This window comes from Gorilla gorilla, chromosome 5 (genome assembly GCF_029281585.2).
Source record: "Gorilla gorilla gorilla isolate KB3781 chromosome 5, NHGRI_mGorGor1-v2.1_pri, whole genome shotgun sequence".
Lineage (NCBI taxonomy): Eukaryota > Metazoa > Chordata > Mammalia > Primates > Hominidae > Gorilla > Gorilla gorilla.
This window is the reverse complement of record NC_073229.2, coordinates 104,072,057-104,086,467: the sequence shown is the minus strand read 5'-3', so window position 1 is coordinate 104,086,467 and position 14,411 is coordinate 104,072,057. Positions and strand designations below refer to the sequence as shown.

General features: G+C 36.7%; 1 protein-coding gene across 7 annotated transcripts in view; it reads right to left on the bottom strand.

Moving 5' to 3' along the window:
• The window catches only part of TTK (TTK protein kinase), a 98,487-nt gene that overhangs the window by 77,638 nt on the left and 6,438 nt on the right, over window positions 1-14,411 (bottom strand). The window lies entirely within an intron of this gene.

Sequence of the window (14,411 nt, the reverse complement as noted above, 5' to 3'; positions counted from 1 at the left end):
ATGAAGCGAGAAGGGAAGTCTAGAGAAAAAAGAATAAAAAGAAATGAGCAAAGCCTCCAAGAAATATGGGACTATGTGAAAAGACCAAATCTACGTCTGATTGGTGTACCTGAAAGTGATGCGGAGAATGGAACCAAGTTGGAAAACACTCTGCAGGCTATTATCCAGGAGAACTTCCCCAATCTAGCAAGGCAGGCCAACATTCAGATTCAGGAAATACAGAGAACGCCACAAAGATACTCCTCGAGAAGAGCAACTCCAAGACACATAATTGTCAGATTCACCAAAGTTGAAATGAAGGAAAAAATGTTAAGGGCAGCCAGAGAGAAAGGTCGGGTTACCCTCAAAGGGAAGCCCATCAGACTAACAGCAGATTTCTCAGCAGAAACCCTACAAGCCAGAAGAGAGTGGGGGCCAATATTCAACATTCTTAAAGAAAAGAATTTTCAACCCAGAATTTCATATCCAGCCAAACTAAGCTTCATAAGTGAAGGAGGAATAAAATACTTTACAGACAAGCAAATGCTGAGAGATTTTGTCACCACCAGGCCTGCCCTAAAAGAGCTCCTGAAGGAAGCGCTAAACATGGAAAGGAACAACCGGTACCACCCACTGCAAAATCATGCCAAAATGTAAAGACCATCGAGACTAGGAAGAAACTGCATCAACTAATGAGCAAAATCACCAGCTAACATCATAATGACAGGATCAAATTCACACATAACAATATTAACTTTAAATGTAAATGGACTAAATGCTCCAATTAAAAGACACAGACTGGCAAGTTGGATAAAGAGTCAAGACCCATCAGTGTGCTGTATTCAGGAAACCCATCTCACGTGCAGAGACACACATAGGCTCAAAATAAAAGGATGGAGGAAGATCTACCAAGCAAATGGAAAACAAAAAAAGGCAGGGGTTGCGATCCTAGTCTCTGATAAAACAGACTTTAAACCAACAAAGATCAAAAGAGACAAAGAAGGCCATTACATAATGGTAAAGGGATCAATTCAACAAGAGGAGCTAACTATCCTAAATATATATGCACCCAATACAGGAGCACCCAGATTCATAAAGCAAGTCCTGAGTGACCTACAAAGAGACTTAGACTCCCACACATTAATAATGGGAGACTTTAACACCCCACTGTCAACATTAGACAGATCAACGAGACAGAAAGTCAACAAGGATACCCAGGAATTGAACTCAGCTCTGCACCAAGCGGACCTAATAGACATCTACAGAACTCTCCACCCCAAATCAACAGAATATACATTTTTTCCAGCACCACACCACACCTATTCCAAAATTGACCACATAGTTGGAAGTAAAGCTCTCCTCAGCAAATGTAAAAGAACAGAAATTATAACAAGCTATCTCTCAGACCACAGTGCAATCAAACTAGAACTCAGGATTAAAAATCTCACTCAAAGCCGCTCAACTACATGGAAACTGAACAACCTGCTCCTGAATGACTACTGGGTACATAACGAAATGAAGGCAGAAATAAAGTTGTTCTTTGAAACCAACGAGAACAAAGACACAACATACCAGAATCTCTGGGATGCATTCAAAGCAGTGTGTAGAGGGAAATTTATAGCACTAAATGCCCACAAGAGAAAGCAGGAAAGATCCAAAATTGACACCTTAACATCACAATTAAAAGAACTAGAAAAGCAAGAGCAAACACATTCAAAAGCTAGCAGAAGGCAAGAAATAACTAAGATCAGAGCAGAACTGAAGGAAATAGAGACACAAAAAACCCTTCAAAAAATCAATGAATCCAGGAGCTGGTTTTTTGAAAGGATCAACAAAATTGATAGACCGCTAGCAAGACTAATAAAGAAAAAAAGAGAGAAGAATCAAATAGACACAATAAAAAATGATAAAGGGGATATCACCAGCGATCCCACAGAAATACAAACTACCATCAGAGAATACTACAAACACCTCTACGCAAATAAACTAGAAAATCTAGAAGAAATGGATACATTCCTCGACACATACACTCTCCCAAGACTAAACCAGGAAGAAGTTGAATCTCTGAATAGACCAATAACAGGAGCTGAAATTGTGGCAATAATCAATAGTTTACCAACCAAAAAGAGTCCAGGACCAGATGGATTCACAGCCGAATTCTACCAGAGGTATAAGGAGGAACTGGTACCATTCCTTCTGAAACTATTCCAATCAATAGAAAAAGAGGGAATCCTCCCTAACTCATTTTATGAGGCCAGCATCATTCTGAAACCAAAGCCGGGCAGAGACACAACCAAAAATGAGAATTTTAGACCAATATCCTTGATGAACATTGATGCAAAAATCCTCAATAAAATACTGGCAAACCGAATCCAGCAGCACATCAAAAAGCTTATCCACCATGATCAAGTGGGCTTCATCCCTGGGATGCAAGGCTGGTTCAATATACGCAAATCAATAAATGTAATCCAGCATATAAACAGAGCCAAAGACAAAAACCACATGATTATCTCAATAGATGTAGAAAAAGCCTTTGACAAAATTCAACAACCCTTCATGCTAAAAACTCTCAATAAATTAGGCATTGATGGGACGTATTTCAAAACAATAAGAGCTATCTATGACAAACCCACAGCCAATAACATACTGAATGGGCAAAAAGTGGAAACATTCCCTTTGAAAACTGGCACAAGACAGGGATGCCCTCTCTCACCGCTCCTATTCCACATAGTGTTGGAAGTTCTGGCAAGGGCAATCAGGCAGGAGAAGGAAATAAAGGGTATTCATTTAGGAAAAGAGGAAGTCAAATTGTCCCTGTTTGCAGACGACATGATTGTTTATCTAGAAAGCCCCATTGTCTCAGCCCAAAATCTCCTTAAGCTGATAAGCAACTTCAGCAAAGTCTCAGGATACAAAATCAATGTACAAAAATCACAAGCATTCTTATACACCAACAACAGACAAACAGAGAGCCAAATCATGAGTGAACTCCCATTCACAATTGCTTCAAAGAGAATAAAATACCTAGGAATCCAACTTAGAAGGGATGTGAAGGACCTCTTCAAGGAGAACTACAAACCACTGCTCAAGGAAATAAAAGAGGATACAAACAAATGGAAGAACATTCCATGCTCATGGGTAAGAAGAATCAATATCGTGAAAATGGCCATACTGCCCAAGGTCATTTACAGATTCAATGCCATCCCCATCAAGCTACCAATGACTTTCTTCACAGAATTGGAAAAAACTACTTTAAAGTTCATATGGAACCAAAACAGAGCCCGCATCGCCAAGGCAATCCTAAGCCAAAAGAACAAAGCTGGAGGCATCACACTACCTGACTTCAAACTATACTACAAGGCTACAGTAACCAAAACAGCATGGTACTTGTACCAAAACAGAGATATAGATCAATGGAACAGAACAGAGCCCTCAGAAATAACGCCGCATACCTACAACTATCTGATCTTTGACAAACCTGAGAAAAACAAGCAATGGGGAAAGGATTCCCTATTTAATAAATGGTGCTGGGAAAACTGGCTAGACATATGTAGAAAGCTGAAACTGGATCCCTTCCTTACACCTTATACAAAAATCAATTCAAGATGGATTAAAGATTTAAACGTTAGACCTAAAACCATAAAAACCCTAGAAGAAAACCTAGGCATTACCATTCAGGACATAGGCATGGGCAAGGACTTCATGTCCAAAACACCAAAAGCAATGGCAACAAAAGACAAAATTGACAAATGGGATCTAATTAAACTAAAGAGCTTCTGCACAGCAAAAGAAACTGCCATCAGAGTGAACAGGCGACCTACAACATGGGAGAAAATTTTCGCAACCTACTCATCTGACAAAGGGCTAATATCCAGAATCTACTATGAACTCAAACAAATTTACAAGAAAAAAACAAACAACCCCATCAAAAAGTGGGTGAAGGACATGAACAGACACTTCTCAAAAGAAGACATTTATGCAACCAAAAAACACATGAAAAAATGCTCATCATCACTGGCCATCAGAGAAATGCAAATCAAAACCACTATGAGACATCATCTCACACCAGTTAGAATGGCAATCATTAAAAAGTCAGGAAACAACAGGTGCTAGAGAGGATGTGGAGAAATAGGAACACTTTTACACTGTTGGTGCGACTGTAAACTAGTTCAACCAGTGTGGAAGTCAGTGTGGCGATTCCTCAGGGATCTAGAACTAGAAATACCATTTGACCCAGCCATCCCATTACTGGGTATATACCCAAAGGACTATAAATCATGCTGCTATAAAGACACATGCACATGTATGTTTATTGCGGCATTATTCACAATAGCAAAGACTTGGAACCAACCCAAATGTCCAACAATGATAGACTGGATTAAGAAAATGTGGCACATATACACCATGGAATACTATGCAGCCATAAAAAATGATGAGTTCATGTCCTTTGTAGGGACATGGATGAAATTGGAAACCATCATTCTCAGTAAACTATCGCAAGAACAAAAAACCAAACACCGCATATTCTCACTCATAGGTTGGAATTGAACAAGGAGATCACATGGACACAGGAAGGGGAATATCACACTCTGGGGACTGTTGTGGGGTGAGGGGAGAGGGGAGGGATAGCATTGGGAGATATACCTAATGCTAGATGATGAGTTAGTGGGTGCAGCGCACCAGCATGGCACATGTATACATATGTAACTAACCTGCACAATGTGCACATGTACCCTAAAACTTAAGGTATAATAAAAAAGAAAAAAGAAAGAAAAAAAATAAAAAATAAACATTCATCACTATAATGAAGGTCACCTAGATTTTTGCTGATATTTTCATACAGAAGTTTTATGTTTTGCATCCTACATTTAGGTCCATAATGCAATTTGAGTTAATTTTTGTGAAAGATGTCATTTTTCTCTCTAGGTTTTGTTTTTTTTTTGTTTTTTTTTTGCATGGACATCTAATTGTTCTAGACTATTTGTTGAAAAAGCTATTCTTTCTCCATTGAATTTTCTTTGCTTCTTTGTCAAAGATAAGTTGACTACATATGTGTTGGCCAATTTCTGGGCTCTACGTTCTTTCCATTGTTCTATGTGTCTATTCTTTCCCCAATATAACAAGGTCTTAACTACTGTAGCTTTATATTAAGTCTTGAAATCAAGTAGTGTGAATTCTCCAACTGTGTTCTTCTTTGGTATTGTGTTAGCTATTCTAAGTCTCTTACATTTTCATATGAACTTTGGAATCAGTTGGTTGATATTTACAAAATAGCTTGCTGGAATTTTATTGAGATTGCATTGAATGTGTACACCAAATTGGGAAGAATTGGTATGTTAACAATATTTAGTCTTCCAATCAGTGCACATAGAATATCATATCTCTCCATTTATTTATATCTCCTTTGATTTATTTCATTAGAGTTTTATAGATTTTCACGTTTGGATTCTGTGCATAATTTGCTAGATTTATACCTAAGCATTTCATTTTCTTTGGTGCTATTGTAAATAGTATTGCTTTTTAAATTTCCATTTCAAGTTGTTCATTATTGATAAAGCAATTAACTTTTGTATATTATCCTTGTATCCTGTAAACTTCCTATGGTCTCTTATTAGTTCTAGGAGTTTTGTTGTTGATAACCCTTTGGGATTTTCCACATAGATAATCATGTTATCTATGAATAAAGACAGTTATATTTTTTCCTTTCCAGTCTACATACACTTATTTCCTTTTCTTATATTATTGCACTTGTTAGGAATTCCAGTATGATGCTAACTAGGAGTGGTGGGGCAGGGTAACTTTGCCTTATTTATGATTTTAAAGAGAAAATGTTCAGTTAGTCATCTTCAGACTGATGTCTGCTGTAGGCCAATTTTAGATATTCTTTATCAAGTTAAAAAAGTTCCCTTTATCCTTTGTGTGCTGAGAGTTTGTATTATGAATGGGTGTTACATTTTTGCCAAATGATTTTTCTGCATCAGTTGATAAGATCGTATTTTTCTTCTTTAGCCTGTTGATGTGATGGATTATACTGACTGACTTTTAAATGTTGATTTTTGAATTATTTGGAATGATTTTTGAACCAGCCTTGGATAACTAGAATAAATCCCACTTGGTCTTGATGTTTAATTATTTTTATACATTATTGAATTCAATTTGGTATATTTTATTGAGGATTTTAACATTTATTTTTATGAGAGATTTTAGTGTGTAGTTTTCCTTTCTTATAATATCTTTATCTGATTTTGGTATTGGAGTAATAGTGGCCTCATGAAATGAGTTAGAAAGTGTTCTCTGTACTTCTATTTTCTGGAAGACATTGTGAGAATTTGTATCCTTTCTTCCTTAAATATTGGTAGAATTCACAAATGAAACCATCTGGACAAGGTGCACTACATTTTAGAAGTTAATGAATTATGGATTCAGTTTCTTTAACAGATATAATTCTATTCATATTTTCTAATCTTCCTTTTATGAATTTTTGTAATAAGTATATTTTAGGAAATTAGCCCATTTTACCTACTTTATTATATTGGTGGGCATAAATTTGTTCAGAGCATTCATATATTATTCTTTTAACATTCATGGGAGCAGTAGTGATGGCCATTCTTTCATTTCTGATGTTAGTAATTTGCATCTTCTTTCTTTTTTTCTTAGCCTAGATAGAGATTTCAATTTTATTGATGTTTTCAAAGAAGCAGCTTTTGGTTATATTGACTTTCTCTGTTGTTTTCCAGTTTTCAGTTTCACTGATTTCTGCTCTGATTTTTATTATTTATTTTCTTCTGCTTCCTTTGGGTTTACACTGCTCCTCTTTCTCCAGTTTCCTAAGGTGAAGCTTAATAATTTTCCACCTTTTTTTCTTTTCTAACATGTTACTTTTAATACTATGGAAACCTCACTGCTTTTGCTGCATCCCACAAACTTTGATAAGTTGCATTTTTATTTTTAGTTCAAAATATTTTAAAATTTCTCTTGAGACTTCTCTTTGACCCACATGTTGTTTAGAAATATGTTGTTTAATCTCCAAACGTTTCTGGTTTTCCCAATTATCTTTCCATTGTTGATTTCTAATTTAATTGTATTGTGGTCTGAGGACATACTTTGTATGATTTCTATTCTTTTAGATTTGTTAAGGTATGTTTATAGTCCAGAATGTGGTCTATCTTGGTGAATGTTCCACATGAGCTTGAGAAAGCAGTGTATTCAGCTGTTGTTGGTTGAAATATTTTATGTCCGTTAGATCAAGGTAACTGAGAGTGTTCTTTAGATCAACTACACTCTTACTGATTTTCTGAATGCTTGACCTATCAATTACTGAAATTAGTGTTGAAGTCTCTAATACCGAAGTTGTTTATTTTTCTTCACAACTCTATCAGGTTTTGCCTCACATATTTTGACACTGGTATTCGGCACATGCACATGAAAGATGTATTATCCTCTTTATACCTTGTTGAATTTGATTTGATACATTTCTAAAGGACTTGTGCATGTATGTTAATGAGGAATATTAGACTATAATTTACTTTTCTTGAAAAGTCCTCAGTAGGTTTTGGTATCAGATTTATGGTGACATCATAAAATGAATTGAGAAGAGTTACCTTCTCTTTACTCTGAAAGAGTTCGAGTGTAACACTGGTAATATTTCTTCCTTAAATATTTCATAGGATTTGGCAATGAAGCTGTCTAAGCATAGAGCTATTTGTTAGAAGATTAAGAAATTATAAACTTAATTTCTTTCAAGGCTATTCAAATTTTACATTTCTTCTTGTTTCAGTTTTGATAAGTTGTATTTTCTAAGGAATAGGTCTATTATATCTAATTCATCAAATCTTCTAGCATAAAACAGTTTATAATACTTCCTTATTATCCTTTTAAAGCCTATAGATTCTGTAATAATATCCTTTTATTCTCTATTTTTTTCTTTATTAGAATATGTCAGGATTTATAAATTTTCTTACTATTTTCAAAGAATCAAATGACGGCTTTGCTGAATTTCTCAACTGTCGGTTTTCTATTTTCCTTTATTTCTGCTCTTATCTGCATTATTTTATTTCTTCTGTTTACTTTTATTCTAATGTACTGTTTTTTTCCAGCTCTTTAAATTAGGAGCTTAGAACATTGATTGCAATTTCTTCTTCTAATTATTTATTTTCCTGTAAAGCTTGCTTTAATTGCATCCCATACATCTTAGTATGTTGTGTTTTAACTATTATTTAGTTTGGAACTTTTTAAATTATTATTATACTTTAAGTTCTAGGGTACATGTGCACAACGTGCAGGTTCGTTACATATGTATACATGTTCCATGTTGGGGTGCTGCACCCATTAACTCGTCATTTACATTAGGTATATCTCCTAATGCTATCCCTCCCCCCACCCACCCCACAATAGGCCCTGGTGTGTGATGTTCCCCTTCCTGTGTCCAAGTGTTCTCATTGTTCAATTCCCACCTATGAGTGAGAACATGTGGTGTTTGGTTTTTTGTCTTTACGATAGTTTGCTGAGAATGATGGTTTCCAGCTTCATCCATGTCCCTACAAAGGACATGAACTCATCATTTTTTATGGCTGCATAGTATTCCATGGTGCATATGTGCCACATTTTCGTAATCTAGTCTATCATTGTTGGACATTTGGGTTGGTTCCAAGTCTTTGCTATTGTGAATAGTGCCACAATAAACATATATGTGCATGTGTCTTTATAGCAGCATGATTTATAATCCTTTGGGTATATACCCAATAATGGGATGGCTGGGTCAAATGGTATTTCTAGTTCTAGATCCCTGAGGAATCGCCACACTGTCTTCCACAATGGTTGAACTAGTTTACAGTCCCACCAACAGTGTAAAAGTGTTCCTATTTCTCCACATCCTCTCTAGCACCTGTTGTTTCCTGACGTTCTAATGATTGCCATTCTAACTGGTGTGAGATGTTATCTCATTGTGGTTTTGATTTGCATTTCTCTGATGGCCAGTGATGATGGGCATTTTTTCATGTGTCTGTTGGCTGCATAAATGTCTTCTTTTGAGAAGTGTCTGTTCATATCCTTCGCCCACTTGTTGATGGGGTTCTTTGTTTTTTTCTTATAAATTTGTTTGAGTTCTTTGTAGATTCTGGATATCAGCCCTTTGTCAGATGAGTAGATTGCAAAAATTTTCTCCCATTCTGTAGAGTGCCTGTTCAGTCTGATGGTAGTTTCTTTTGCTGTGCAGAAGCTATTTAGTTGAATTAGATCCCATTTGTCAATTTTGGCTTTTTGTTGCCATTGCTTTTGGTGTTTCAGACATGAAGTCCTTGCCCATGCCTATGTCCTGAATGGTATTGCCTAGGTTTTCTTCTAGGGTTTTTATGGTTTTAGGTCTAACGTTTAAGTCTTTAATCCATCTTGAATTGATTTTTGTATAAGGTGTAAGGAAGGGATCCAGTTTCAGCTTTCTACATATGGCTAGCCAGTTTTCCCAGCACCATTTGTTAAATAGGGAATCCTTTCCCCATTGCTTGTTTTTCTCAGGTTTGTCGAAGATCAGATAGTTGTAGATGTGTGGTATGATTTCTGAGGGCTCTGTTCTGTTCCATTGGTCTATATCTCTGTTTTGGTAGCAGTACCATGCTGTTTTGGTTACTGTAGCCTTGTAGTATAGTTTGAAGTCAGGTAGTGTGATTTCTTTTGGCTTAGGATTGACTTGGCAATGCAGGCTCTTTTTTGGTTCCATAGGAACTTTTAAAGTAGTTTTTTCCAATTCTGTGAAGAAAGTCATTGGTAGCTTGATGGGGATGGCATTGAATCTATAAATTACCTTGGGCAGTATGGCCATTTTCACGATATTGATTCTTCCTATCCATGAGCATGGAAGGTTCTTCCATTTGTTTGTGTACTCTTTTATTTCATTGAGCAGTGGTTTGTAGTTCTCCTTGAAGAGGTCCTTCACATCCCTTCTAAGTTGGATTCCTAGGTATTTTATTCTCTTTGAAGCAATTGTGAATGGGAGTTCACTTATGATTTGGCTCTCTGTTTGTCTGTTATTGGTGTATAAGAATGCTTGTGATTTTTGCACATTGATTTTGTATCCTGAGACTTTGCTGAAGTTCCTTATCACCTTAAGGAGATTTTGGGCTGAGACAATGGGGTTTTCTAGATATACAATCATGTCATCTGCAAACAGGTACACTTTGACTTTCTCTTTTCCTAAATGAATACCCTTTATTTCTTTCTCCTGCCTGATTGCCCTGGCCATAACTTCCAACACTATGTTGAATAGGAGTGGTGAGAGAGGACATCCCTGTCTTGTGCCAGTTTTCAAAGAGAATGCGTCCAGTTTTTGTCCATTCAGTATGACATTGGCTGTGGGTTTGTCATAAATAGCTCTTATTATTTTGAGATACGTCCCATCAACATTTTTGAAGAAAATAATTTTCAACCCAGAATTTCATATCCAGCCAAACTAAGCTTCATAAGTGAAGGAGAAATAACATACTTTACAGACAAACAAATGCTGAGAGATTTTGTCACCACCAGCCCTGCCCTAAAAGAGCTCCAGAAAGAAACACTAAACATAGAAAGGAACAACCTGTAACAGCCACTGCAAAAACATGCCAAGTTGTAAAGACCATCAAGGCTAGGAAGAAACTGCATCAACTAACGAGCAAAATAATCAGCTAACATCATAACGACAGGATCAAATTCACACATAACAATATTAACCTTAAATGTAAATGGGCTAAATACTCCACTTAAAAGACACAGACTGGCAAATTGGATAAAGAGTCAAGACCCATCAGTGTGCTGTATTCAGGAAACCCATCTCACGTGCAGAGACACACATAGGCTCAAAATAAAGGGATGGAGGAAAATCTACCAAGGAAATGGAAAACAAAAAAGGCAGGGGTTGCAATCCTAGTCTCTGATAAAACAGACTTTAAACCAACAAAGATCAAAAGAGACAAAGAAGGCCATTACATAATGGTAAAGGGATCAATTCAAAAAGAAGAGCTAACTATCCTAAATATATATGTACCCAATATAGGAGCACCCAGATTCATAAAGCAAGTCCTTAGAGACCTAGAAAGAGACTTAGACTCCCACACAATAATAATGGGAGACTTTAACACCCCACTGTCAACATTAGACAGATCAATGAGACAGTAAGTTAACAAGGATATCCAGGACCTGAACTCAGCTCTGCACCAAGTGGACCTAATAGGCATCTATGGAACTCTCCACCCCAAATCAACAGAATATACATTCTTCTCAGCAGCACATCGCACTTATTCCAAAACTGACCACATAGTTGGAAGTAAAGAGCTCCTCAGCAAATGTAAAAGAACAGAAATTACAACAAACTGTCTCTCAGACCACAGTGCAATCAAACTAGAACTCAGCATTAAGAAACTCACTCAAAACCACTCAACTACATGGAAACTGAAAAACCTGCTCCTGAATGACTACTGGGTACATAACAAAATGAAGGCAGAAATAAACATGTTCTTTGAAATCAATGAGAACAAAGACACAACATACCAGAATCTCTGGGACACATTTAAAGCAGTGTGTAGAGGGAAATTTATAGCACTAAATGCCCACAAGAGACAGCAGCAAAGATCTAAAATTAACACCCTAACATCACAATTAAAAGAACTAGAGAAGCAAGCGCAAACACATTCAAAAGCTAGCAGAAGGCAAGAAATAACTAAGATCAGAGCAGAACTGAAGGAAATAGAGACACAAAAACCCTTCAAAAAATCAATGAATCCAGGAGCTGGTGTTTTGAAAAGATCAACAAAATTGATAGACTGCTAGCAAGACTAATAAAGAAGAAACGAGAGAAGAATCAAATAGATGCAATAAAAAATGATAAAGGGGATATCACCACTGATCCCACAGAAATACAAACTACCATCAGAGAATACTATAAACACCTCTATGCAAATAAACTAGAAAATCTAGAAGAAATGGATAAATTCCTCGACACATACACTCTCCCAAGGCTAAACCAGGAAGAAGTTGAATCTCTGAATAGACCAATAACAGGCTCTGAAATTGAGGCAATAATTTATAGCTTACCAACCAAAAAAAGTCCAGGACCAGATGGATTCACAGCTGAATTCTACCAGAGGTACAAGGAGGAGCTGGTACCATTCCTTCTGAAACTATTCCAATCAATAGAAAAAGAGGGAATCCTCCCTAACTCATTTTATGAGGCCAGCATCATCCTGATACCAAAGCCTGGCAGAGACACAACAAAAAAAGATAATTTTAGACCAATATCCCTGATGAACATTGATGCAAAAATCCTCAATAAAATACTGGCAAACCGAATCCAGCAGCACATCAAAAAGCTTATCCACCATGATCAAGTGGGCTTCATCCCTGGGATGCAAGGCTGGTTCAACATATGCATGTCAATAAACGTAATCCAATATATAAACAGAACCAAAGACAAAAACCACATGATTATCTCAATAGATGCAGAAAAGGCCTTTGACAAAATTCAACAGCCCTTCATGCTAAAAACTCTCAATAAATTAGTTTGGATACTTTCTGTTGCTGTTGTTGAGACAGGGCCTCACTAGGTGCCCAGGCTGATCTCAAACTTCCAGCCTCAACTGATCCTCCTGCCTCTGCCTCCCAAAACGTTGGGATTACAGGTGTGAACAACTGTGCTTGGCCTTAAAATTTTTTATAAATATTTCATTGTTATTGATTTCCCATTTAATCCCCTTGGGTCAAGTTCTATATTATTTCCTATTTGAAATTTATTAAGAGTTATTTAACAGTCCATAATATTATAGATCTTTGTGATTGTTTCATGCCCATTAATTTGGCCTCCACCAGGTCAAATGATTTACTGTGTAATAAATCTCTTCTATATTATAATTTATCTTTGCCTATTTATTATATTAATTATATAATAGGGGTATTAAATTCTATAACAATAATCTTGAATTTGTCTAATTTTTTTCTTAGTCTGTCAAATATTGCTTTATATATCTTAAAGGTCTGTTATTATGTGCTTACCTTTTACTGGCTCTTTTATCTCTACTAACTTTGGTCTGTCCACATCCTGACATCATTTAAGGAAGTGAAAAATAAAAAGCTTCTATTTTGCTTTAGGCACTCTTCTTTTGGGTTTTTCTGTAATATGTAATCAGATCTAATGCTAAATGATACAAATACTATGACAAAAAAGTACAAGACACCGTGAACGTGTGTGTAATGGGGATCTAACCTTGTTATGGGAGTCAGAGTTTTCCTAAGTCATACATTTAAGGTAAAGTGGGTATTAGCTCTAGTCGGAGGTTGTGAAAGAGTATTCCAAGAGGGAGAAAGTTATGTGCAAAAGCCCTGAGTCAAGGGAAGCTTGGCTCTTTGGAGAAACAGAAGGAGGTCCTGATTAGCTTCCCTGTATACTAAAAGAAGTGGTAAAGGAATGATAAGCATTCTAGATCACACTTTCATTAGGCAAGAAGAAAGATTTACAATGTTCTAAGCTTCTAGATGTGGAGGCTTTGGAGCTTCCTGAGAGTACTAGAAATATTAAGAGATTTTAAGATGAGAAATGCCATCATCTGACATGCAATTTTAAAAGATACTCAAAGTGCTGTGTGAGAATAAATTGTAGGAGGAAATAAATGGATGCAGAGAGATCAGTTAAGGGGTGATTGAGGCCAGGCACGGTTACTCACGCCTATAATCCCAGCACTTTGGGAGGCCAAGGCAGGCGAATTACGAAGTCAAGAGTTCGAGACCAGCCTGACCAACATGGTGAAACCCCATCTCTACTAAAAATACAAAAAATTAGCCGGGCATGGTGGTGAGTGCCTGTAATCCCAGCTACTCAAGAGGCTGAGACAGGAGAATCACTTGAACCTGGGAGGCGGAGGTCGCAGTGAGCCAAGATCATGCCACTGCACTCCAGTCTGGGTGACAGAGCAAGACTGTCTCAAAAAAAAAAAAAAAAAAAAAAAAAAAAAGAGGTGATTGAAGTTTGAAGTGTTTAAGGTGGGAGAGAAATGATGGAACTTTTGGTTAAACTATATGAAGTAGAGCTGAGGGAAGTGGAAAAAATCAAGATATATTTTGCAAGCAGAATTAATAGGAGGTGGTCATGAATTGGATGTGTGTTGGAAGGGAGAATATTATAAAATGTCATTGATCACTTTTGGCATGTGTGAAAATAGGGAAATATGAAAGAAGAACAGATTGTGGGGAGGGGAAGATAGGTTTTTAACATGTTGATTTTCAAGATGCCTGAGTTACATTAAAGAGAAAGTACCACACAAGCTATGAGATATATGAGCTGGAAAGAAGATCTAGGTTGAACACATATATCTGAGAGTTATGAATGCAGATGGTAACCAACGCTATGAGAGTGCATGAAATAATTTAGGCAGGGCTCTCTGCTCCTCCTGTTTGACAGACAGCTGCATCTT